We start from the raw sequence: 11153 nt of genomic DNA on the forward strand, positions 1-11153 counted from the left end.
TCACAAAGTATAAGGACCAAATCAAACTTTAAATATAAATGTTGAAGTCACCACTGATTTTCCAGCTTTTTTTTTAACTTTGGTTATCAATCTTTTCATGGCGTCCCTTTTTAAGGACTCATAAGCAATTGGCCACCAATTTGACCACAAATGGATCAAATCACTAAAAAAAAAAAAAAAAATTGATGACCAAAATGAGAAAAACATTCATTGCACAAGTCCATAATAAAATGTGACAAGAGTCATAAAAACACAACACACTCTTTAGTATTTTCTATATAATTTCAAACAATTGTTTTTAGAAAACAGTATTTCATATAGTTAATTACATTAATATTTGTTTAAATCCCTAAAAAAAGGAATGTGCAACGCACTTATGCTTGTGCATGTATACATGAAAAAAAATATTTACTTATTGATTTTGTTTTTCTAGAAATAAAGTTATTTAGAGAATAATCTTGATAAATTAATAACTTAATATATAAGTTAATAATCTTCTTATACATCAAAATTATAAATGTACATAACTCAATTAAGAGCTATTTGTGAAATATGACTAGAATATTACTCGTTTCCTCTTGTAATTGATATTTCCTTAAATTTTATCTCCAATTTTTTTTAATGTTTTAAGAAACTCTGGTGGAGTATTTTGTATTGCAAAAACAATTTATGCAGTGTAATTGTTGCTTGAAGTGCATCTTTGTGGGAGACATGCTAAGTACATAATTATTTACTTTAGTTTCATCTTTTATTCTTTTTTATTTCCTATGATGTGATTGTCACTCAATAATTTTAAATTTATCTTATTTTCTCTAAAGTGAATCCAAAAGGTACAATATTGTATTATCATACTTTACTTTTTTACTGGAACATACAATTGTTAAATAACTTTATTTTATGAATATTGAATAAAATTCATTAAAATTCCTCTATTTTTTTTATTGATTTAAGACTTAAATTACAAGTTTTTCTTTGATTATCAAGTTTTAATTGAAGTCAATCTTATTTTTCTGTATAAATCAAAACAATATTGTTTTGATAAAAAAAAATAATTAATGAGTTATAACTAGTTTTTAACTGAGTTGACATGTTAACTAGCAAGGTCATGAGATGTTAAATTCTCCTATATTTTTAATTAATAAAATAATAAATACTATTTTTTTAATGGCAAGAAATAAATATTTGAAGAGGCAGTTCTTCGTGAATTTTATGGGGGCTTGTGCCACTGAGCCCTGCCTAGCCAATGGGAGCAGCAGGTGCACCTTGCCGGGGCAGTTAAAAAAAAAATCTTTAGAAATTGTCAGGTCTGCACATGCATTCATTATAGAGGCCACAACGTATAACTTTTGCTTGCACAAACATACAAGTTACTAGAAAATATTTTAAGGAGCAAAATATTTAAGTTTTGTTCAAAGTGATCCTTGTGGGAGTGCCAGTCTTAAGGTATGTTTCGTATTGTTGTATTACACTGTATTTTGATTGCTGTATTATGTCATTCAGTGCTGCTTCCATTATTGATTTTGTTTTTGTTTTGTTTTTATGATGGTTTAAACGGCTAAATATTGTTTAGTTAATACTATATTTGTGTCCGTGCCGCGGGGCAATGCTCTTATTTAATTATTAAAAAAATTACTTGGGTTATGCTAGCATATCTTTAAAAAAATAAAAATAAAAACATAGATTTAACCAAGAAAAAAACTACTACTAAAATACAAAAGGACAATAATAATATGGATGAATTTAAGCCAAAAATAATTATAGGAACCTGAATAAAAAAACAATTACTAAAATACAAAAACTAAGCAATGATTTCAAACAATCAAATGAAAAAAAAAAAAAAAAAAAACCCTGACATAAGTCAACCTAAATGAACATGCCAAATATATATAAGTTAAGTAATGAGACCGAGATAAATCAATTAAAAAAATATATCAAAATCCAACTCTAAATAAATCTAATGTAGCTAGACAAGTGAATTTGAAAAATTAAAAAAAGAACTAGAAAAACAACAAGAAAATCAGACAAATCAACTAAATTTTGCCAACCAAATCATATAAATAAGATAATTCAATAGAAAAACAAATAAAAAAAAAACTATAAAAAGTTAATCCTAAAAAATATAGTTTTGAAGGATAGATAGTAAAATAATATTAAATTAAAAAAAATTCCAAATCAATTTAGACTAACCAACTAAGCTCGTGTTATAATATCCACAACTAATACTGTATACTTCATGAATTAATACAACGATAAATGTCAACATTCTGTAAAGAAACAGCTTATCCTGTTGTTAGTGGCATCTTGCAACATAAGTAATCATAATAATATAATATTTAACTTAAAAAATATGGGGAAAAGGACATTTTGTGACATAATTATTACCCGATTCTCATATTTTCCATCCCTAACAAAAAAAAAAAAAAAAAGTTCTAATTGGAGTCCCCATTAACACTAGATCATCCAATTAATTTTTTTACTAATATCCATGGCAAGACAACTTCTTCTTAAGACATTAAAATAGGTCACCGAGGTTAAAATTTAAGGTGAGTTTTAACTAGATAACATCCACTAGATGAGGGGTCCAGTTAGAAAGCTTTTCGAGTGATAGTTTGGGCACAAATTTGTCAAAAGATATTATAATATCGTGCACTTGTTTATGGTGCGAGAAGCAGGCACGCAATCTTCCATCAAGTCAGTTAAATACATGACAATGTAGGTCATCTCTTAAGAAGTAAAATTATTAAGAACTCATTATTATGATATTAAAATTATATATAAAAAAAACTAAAACTCATCTTTCTTGTGCTAGACTCGTGGCACTATTGATTGCTACACTGCAATCACGTCTTTTCCCTTTATTTCAAAATTTAAATAGCCTACATACGGGTAAAATGTTCTTTTTTCACGGGTTTTTTTGATATTATAAAATAAATTGAGATATAATAGTTTATCAAAAAAAAATTCACAATTAAATAACATATACACCCTTAAGGAATAGACCAAAAGTTAAAAGATGGGAGGGGTTTTGCATAACTTTTTTTAAATAGTAAATTTATTTCATTGCAATTAAAAAAGGGGTCAAAGGATATTTTGATATATATTTACATCATTGTTTTTTTGTTATAATTTATATGAGTTGGGAGTAAATCAATCTTTTAATAGGTAAAAGAACATAAAATTGGTCGGTGCGTGCTACAATGAGTGGACACTACTTGTACCCTTCGAACAATGTATGCAACATCTTTCAGTGGCCAAAAAAAATCCAATCATCAATCAGAAGTGTCCAGTGGCAATGTCTAATGGGGTGACGCGTGTAGTGTGATTTACGATGGTTTCGTGCTAGTGAAATTTTTTTCCTTCTCTCCTTCTTTTCTCTCTCATCTCCTTGAAGTTTATTCATGTTCATCCAAAATTCAGAGTTTGTCCTTCTATTTATTTATTATTTCAATGGTGGCCCTTTTTTTTTGGTTGATTTTTTTTTGTTTTAGATTTTTTTTTCAGTTTTATTTATTTAGTACTCATTTTTTTGATTGCTATATATATATATATATATATATATATATATATTTTTTTTTCTTGTTTTGTTCCTTTTTTTTTCAATTTTCTCTTATTTCATTATTTTTTTATGATCAAATTTAGTTCTCATTCTTTTAATTTTTTTATTTTTTTTTATCATTTTCATATTTTATGAGGTTATCTTGTATCAGGGGTTAGTCAAGTTGATCTAGGTTGTTTAAAAAAAAAATTCAAAGTTTTTTTTTTATTATTTCATCCTTACATTAGAGTATTTCAGTCTTGAGGTTTTTGATTTTTTATGTTTTTTCCTTTCTATGGGGATATATTAGGTTGCAGTTCAATCAAGTGAACCTGAGGCGACTTAGGTTTTTTTCCAATGTTATTTTATTTAACTTTGATTCTTTTTTCTAGGTCATTTTTTTAACAAATTAATTTTTTAATAACAATTTCATGTCATGGTTGGTAGTTATAGAATGAATCCGGGTTGACTTAAGTTTTTTTTAATTCGATATTTCTTTTTGAAAAGTTATTTTTTAAAAATTTTATCCTTTAAAATTAGGTTATTGGACCTTAAGTTTTATGGTTTTTTCTGTTTTTTTTATTTTACAGGGTATCCTATTCTCATATCTCATATGTTTAATCAAGTTAATCTGGTTTGATTTATATTATCATTGCTTGAACATAATTTTTCATTAAAAAGATTTAACTCAACTTGTGATGTAGTGCAAAAAAAAAAAAAAAAATACTTTTACACTAAAGGAAATCTTTAAATCAACTTATATATCAATCAATATTATTCTTTTCTGTAAACAATCCTAAAAACATGCTTGATATCATTCTAGTACATTGAAAGATATTTAATATTATATTTTTAGATAAACAAGTGAATTATTAACGTGCAAAAATTGATAAAGAATATCTTTTTTACTCTACATTTTAAAAAAATAAAAACAAAACACTGCATTATTTTATTAAAGAATCCATGAAATATGCACGTGGTGACTCTTATTTTTTTTTTTTTTTTTTTTTTGAGTTCTTCGAACAAATAATCCCACCTTGCTTGCATTACCCACTCCCTGGGTTCAAAACGAGAGACTTTTTCATGCCATTAGCAGTAAATATTATACAATATTACAACAAACATTCATGCGACTAGCACGTGGTGATTCATATGAGCTCAGCGATCGAAGTTTCTGCGGTTCTAGCCTGCATATGAAAGCTGCTTGTAAATTTCCTGTCGAAGTTGCTTTGATGTTCAGTTTGATTTTGACAAAATGCTTTGAATCTAAAAGGCCAAGCAATAGCGTTACGGTGATTAAGTTCTATCCAGATGTTGGATGCCTATACGACACTCCCAGAGCTTATAACCAAATATTTGTTTATTCTATACAAGGAAGAATATCCCAATATTAATTTATATGGCCAAAGTATAATCTAGTTGTGAGATATAACTTAACTAGTTAAGTTTTGAATTTATTTTTTTAAAAATTATTAGTTTAAGTATTGAAAATTTTATTACCATTAAAAATTTACATAATTGTTATTTTCAGAGCTTATATAATTAATCGAAATACATACAAAGTTGACTCGAACACATCACGTTAATCTAAAAAAAACAACAAATTATATTTTCAAATCTCCATTCTCCTAGGACCCAAAGTAAGCCAATATTGACCGACAGGCAATATTATATTTCCAAATTTGACAGGGAAAATATATTTAGTAGTCTAAAAAAATAATCTGAGAAATATAGCTCAACTAATTAAGTTTTGAATTTATTTTTTAAATGTCATCAGTTTGAGTATTATAAATTTTATGGCCACTAAAAATTTATATAATTATTAATTTTAGGACTTTTAGAATTAATTAAGATACACACAAATTCACCCGAACACATCATGTTAATATAAAAAAAACAGGCAAATTATATTTTCAAATCTCCAATCTCCCAGGACCCAAAGGAAGCCAATATTGCCCGACAGGCATTTACAATCTTCAAGCCGTTTAGGCTGGTGATCATAACATTACAAACAAGGAAACTCCATCTTTTAATGAAGTAGTCGTCCCCGATAATCAAATTAATTATGCATCCTTCGAGTTATATATGAGCAACAATCAAATTATGCTGAACAACATAGTTTATTAATCATGCTAGTTTTTGTTTAACACAACTTGCACCTTGCACATATATCTTTATATATATTAATTTCATGTGCATGATATTGGGAATCGTCGACACAATATATATAGCCAGATGCTACCAATTCCAAGGCCCTAATTAAACGACTAATTATTACGATAATACAGAGGATCCATGGATTGTAAATGTTAAAATAAAAATAAAAAATTCAAGGCAACTCATTGCTTCCCATAATTTAAAAGGGTGATTATCGAAGAAGGTTAGATATTTTATCGAGAGGAGAAATGTGCTCTTGAAAATATCTTGCACAGAATTTGTCTCTCCCCCTCCCCCGATAGAACCGTTCAAGAGGCATACTCTCGGGAGAGACGAGGGAAACAATAGACGGTTGATGGGGCTCGGGATATTGTTTCGATAAGAGAGACCAAGTCATCGGAGGGCCAAGATTTATTCTTGTCTTGATTTATTTTATTTTGGAAGTCAACTGTGTGATGAATATAAAAGGTTTGATGGCCATTTAAGAAGTTCTGGCCATTTGGGAACTACTCCACGTAAAATTTTAAGACTATAATATGGAATAATGCAAATCAGTTTAATTAAATATAATTGTTTAGAGAAACATTTAAGGAAAAAACATATATAGCACCACAGCTAGCATGTGTTCTTTCGGCGTTTACGGCACGTTTTGTTTTTGTTAAAACCCCTGTCATAATTCATTTAAGTTGCTCGTCAATGGTGAGATTCCTTTATATATATATATATATATATATATATATATATATATATATATATATAGATAATGTTCATCCTTTTTCTCATTAAATGATTATATAATTAAGTCATAAATTAAGAACCGCTCCTCTCACTTAATCCTACTGTTTTAATTTATTTATTTTTTAATTCAGTCCTAAGAAATAGTTTTCAAAAACAAATTCAGAACTGGCTTGCTCTAAGAGTCAAAAGGAATCCAATTTTTAATCGTATTCAGTCAAAAAAATAGTAAAAAAAAAAAAAAAAACAAAGAGTGCAAAACCCAATCTGAGCACCTACGGGGGTGCTAACATGGTTTTTTTTTTTTTTTTAATCTTCATCAAGGTTGTTGGACTGCGTTATCCTCTCCTAGCTCAACGCATGAAGAGTCGGGGAGTAATTCTGTAAAAAAATAAATGTGTGTTTTTTAAAAAAGAAAAGGCCGAAGAGGCTCCACAAACAACATGTAAACATGTGACATTTATTAATTTTATTCTGCATCCCTACCTAAAGATTCACTTGGTCGATCGTGCACGATCCATAATTTCATTTACATGGCATGATTTGTCATGACAGTTTGGCATAAAACACCGTCGTTTACAAGTACAGGTTGCACCATGTGTTTTCCTCAATCATTTTGGGTCGATCTGCCTGCCCTGCAAGCACCAATATCCCTTCATGAATCCTCAGTTTATCTGTTTTTTTCCCCAGTTTTATATATCCAATGAAACAGGAGCTCAAACGAATCTGTTCATTATAAAAAGATGAAAAGATTTGACCAAATCAAGTGTTCAACTATTCTAGCTGAACCAAAGAACGTTCCATGCAATAACATGAACAAGGTCAGATGCCGAAGAGCAAACAAATCTTTGTAACATTAATGCGTCGTCGTTTCCCCAGTTATAATCACCCATAGGGTTCTACCTTTTTAGATCTTGGAAGCTCGAAGGGGAAGGCTTCTCTTGACGGTGCGCTGTCATGCTTTGTCCTTGAAGCTCCACTTGATAACCCCGTTCCCTTCCCGGCTCTCGCATGCACTCCCTTCAACCTCAACAAAGAATAAAATAAAAAATATGACCACAATGTTAGTAATATCCTGAGAAAATCCTTTTTCATTTTGATTGAAAATTATAAGATTGAAATTTTAGAGAAATAGATTTAAATTGTTTTTAAGCTCAATTAGGAATAAAATTCAAGAAAATCAAAGTTTTAAGTCAATTAAAGGTCAAATTGAATAAATTCAAGACCAAGTATCTTTTTGCAAAACTACATATGAATTCAAGGGATAAATTCACTTGAAAACAAGGGTAAAAATGACAGAAATTAGAAGTTTAAATATCAATTGAGAAAAAAATTAAAAATATCTATGATCAATGACTAGGATAAAAAATAATAATAATAAATAAAAGCATATTTTTCTTCAAGAATTTCATTTAATATTTGGCTACAGACTTATATTGTAAAATACAAATTAAAAAAACTTGTTTTTTCTCCAAAATTTCAAAAAGAATCTAAAACATTTCAAAAGAATTCCTCATTTCAAAAAACACAACAAATATTTTCTATAAAAAATTTCAAGAATTCCATTTTGTTTTCGTGCACATAACCACATTATAAAGGTTTTTCACACATATTTTCTATAAAAATTGCATTTTATCATGCAAAATGGATATCATAACCAGTTTATGATTATTCATTAAGATTTGGTCAAAATACCAAAAATCTCATAGCAATTAATTTATTTAATTAATATTTAGAGTGTTAGGATTTATATGTAGACTTTAATATTTGAGAGCATAAAATTACATTGTAAAGTATGTCCTCAAGTATTAAAGATACAAAAGTAAAAAATAAATGCATGACTAAAAATTAGATTTTAAAATTGTTAGAATTTAATCCGATAAAGTAGAAACTTACTCATGAAAAGATATTTGTTTTGAACCTTAGATGAGACCTATTAGAAAATAATATAAATCATATCCTTGAACCTCACCTAACAGCTAAAACCCAGGAACCATCTCAACCCAATAGCTTAAGCTGTTAGGTGAGGTTCCAGGATATGATTTATATTATTCTCTAATAAGACCAACAAATAGAAACATATTTTAGATTAATAAATCTCTAAACAATATAATTTACGATAAGTAAAGTATGTTGGATGTGATATGTCTTCTTATTGTATAACAAGTTTTCTTACCTAGATTCTTGTAAATCTTAGGTTTTCTAGTGACAACGCAATTTAATTATGACTAACTCAAATACGCTCTACATTTCAACCTTGGTACACGTCATAACACTCTTCATCATAGATTTCATGTGGTCTTAAGACAATTGATTGTATATTATTATACTTGCGTGTGTTCTAAGACATCAAAGACAATTTCGAATTTGCTTGGTTTGATCAGTAACTTGATCGCGTAAACTAAATGCTATCATACTTATTTAGCAAAATCAGATTGGAGATATGCGGACAGTCAAAAAGCAACACCCGTGGTAGGAACAACAACCGTGCATGATAATTATAATTATATTATATTATATAACTAGTAAAAGACATTGGTATTGTACTGTTTCTCCTCTGTTCAACACACTTGGCTGTATTGTGTATATTATTAATTGAGTCAGCCCCCCCGTTTTTTTTTATCCTTGCAAAATCATCTAGATACGAACTTTTTTTATTTCTTCAATTTTATCTCTTCATTTTATGTTAATACGGTTTTAAGCATCATAATTTGTTAAGTTTTATAGGTTATAGCGTGTTCATATGATGTCGAAAACTATCGCAAAACTAAATTGATTTAGGATAAAATTTGGTTTTATAAAGTAAAATATATATATATATATATATGTATATATATATATGTATATATATATATATATATATGTATGTATGTATGTATGTATATGGACCAAATTTAACACAAATACTACAAAATATTTACATTTTACATTTCAATCCTAAATTTTATTTATTTTATGTTGTAGTTTCTAAAATTAAGAGAAAAGATAGTCATTGAAAAAAGAAAAGGATAAGAGAAAGTAATTGGTTGATTATAGTTTAGTCACTAAAAAAACTAATCATTGTATAAATGGATTCATCTTTAAAAGAAAGGTTAAAAAAAAAAAGGATATTTCCCTATTCTTAAAAAGTAAATTAGAACCTGCAAAGGTTTTTTATTAAACTTAATTTTGATCTTTTTCGAGTGATAATATACTCTTTTTTTTTTTTGGAATGAATTTATTAAGGGTTTTATAATATTTTTTAGGTATTTTAAAGTAAAAACAAGTTAAAAAAATATGTTTGTGGGATCCAAGAAATTGAATCCTCATTTTCTAATTACTAGAGATTGTCAAAAGATTAATTAAAAATTGACTTAAGTATGAACAACTTGTGATTCAAAAGACAGGCTTACATTCACTTTTAAGCTTTTTTCTTGGGCTAAGCTTTCTTGATTTTTTTTAATATTTTTTTTATTTTTAATAAAAAAGTGTCTTTTAAAATCAATTTATTAAAAGAATATTTAAGCGATTTTTCAATTATAATTTTTAATAATTGGTTTGCCTAATATTTATATTTTTAAAAAGTAATTTATTCATTGGTATCGTCAATCATCAATGAAATTGATGTGATGGTAACTGAAATGACAAAGAAACTATCCCGTCTTGATGCTGATGAAAAATTGTTGAAGATCAAATTATTCAAGTCAACGATCGAGCTGCAAGGGCATGTAATTATTACAACTATGAAATAATGACCTGTGGGTCTCTAGCTTTGTAGGGTTTGACCTCGAAATCATCCTCACAGGCACTCCATGCGTCTTGCAAAATTAAAACTTGAAAATATAACAAAGAGGAGGGAGGCCTTGGTTCTGGTCTGGCAGTGTTATACTATTGTGCACTAAGCAAAGGAATTAATTTAAAACAAATAAAAAAATAAAAAGATTTTTAACTTTATTAAAAATACTTTTAAAACATAAATATAAACAGGTTATAATAGGAGTCGACCACCGATAGATCTGGTTGCATTCCTGTGGGAGTACTAGGCATTGAAGACAGCCATTTTTGTATGGCCAAATCGGTGAAGACAATTTTTATCTTTACGACCTTTTTTTATTTTTTTATTTTTAGAAACGATTATGGGCACTTATTCCTTTGTGGGTGTTTTTATATTGATGAAAAGTGAAGGAAGCCAATTATAAGAAATAAACTAAGAAATTTGTTTTCCCTTATTAGAAAAACTATTTCATAGTGTTTTGTTTCATTCCATGGTTTTCAGGAGAGCTGGGAGAGCGAATCGAAGCCATGAGAAGCCAGCCGAGAGCTCCAAACTCAAACCATACCAGAGACGAACAACCACGAAGTATGGATAGATAATTTATATAAAAGACATATCCAAAGTTATTGGAGATAAATCAGTAGAACCTTTAGTTATTTAATGGAAAAGTTCTTTAATCTTTCGTTTCGGTCGGTAATTAAATCCCTTGTCATAAATAACAATGTTTAAATCCATGTATTTCAAGTGATACGCAAGTTATTTTCTTTTTCAATGGGAGATTGCTTGTATTTTGTCAATTCAATATATATGAAGATGATAGGTCAGGGATGCTTGATGGTATGGTAGTTTTTGTTTTTCATGGTATTTTTTATTTGAAAATATATTAAAATAATATTTTTTTATTTTTAAATTTTATTTTTAACACTAGAATATCAAAACGAAATAAAAATACTAAAAATAAATTAAATTTTA

The sequence above is a fragment of the Populus alba genome, chromosome 18 (genome assembly GCF_005239225.2).
Source record: "Populus alba chromosome 18, ASM523922v2, whole genome shotgun sequence".
In the NCBI taxonomy this organism is placed as follows: domain Eukaryota; kingdom Viridiplantae; phylum Streptophyta; class Magnoliopsida; order Malpighiales; family Salicaceae; genus Populus; species Populus alba.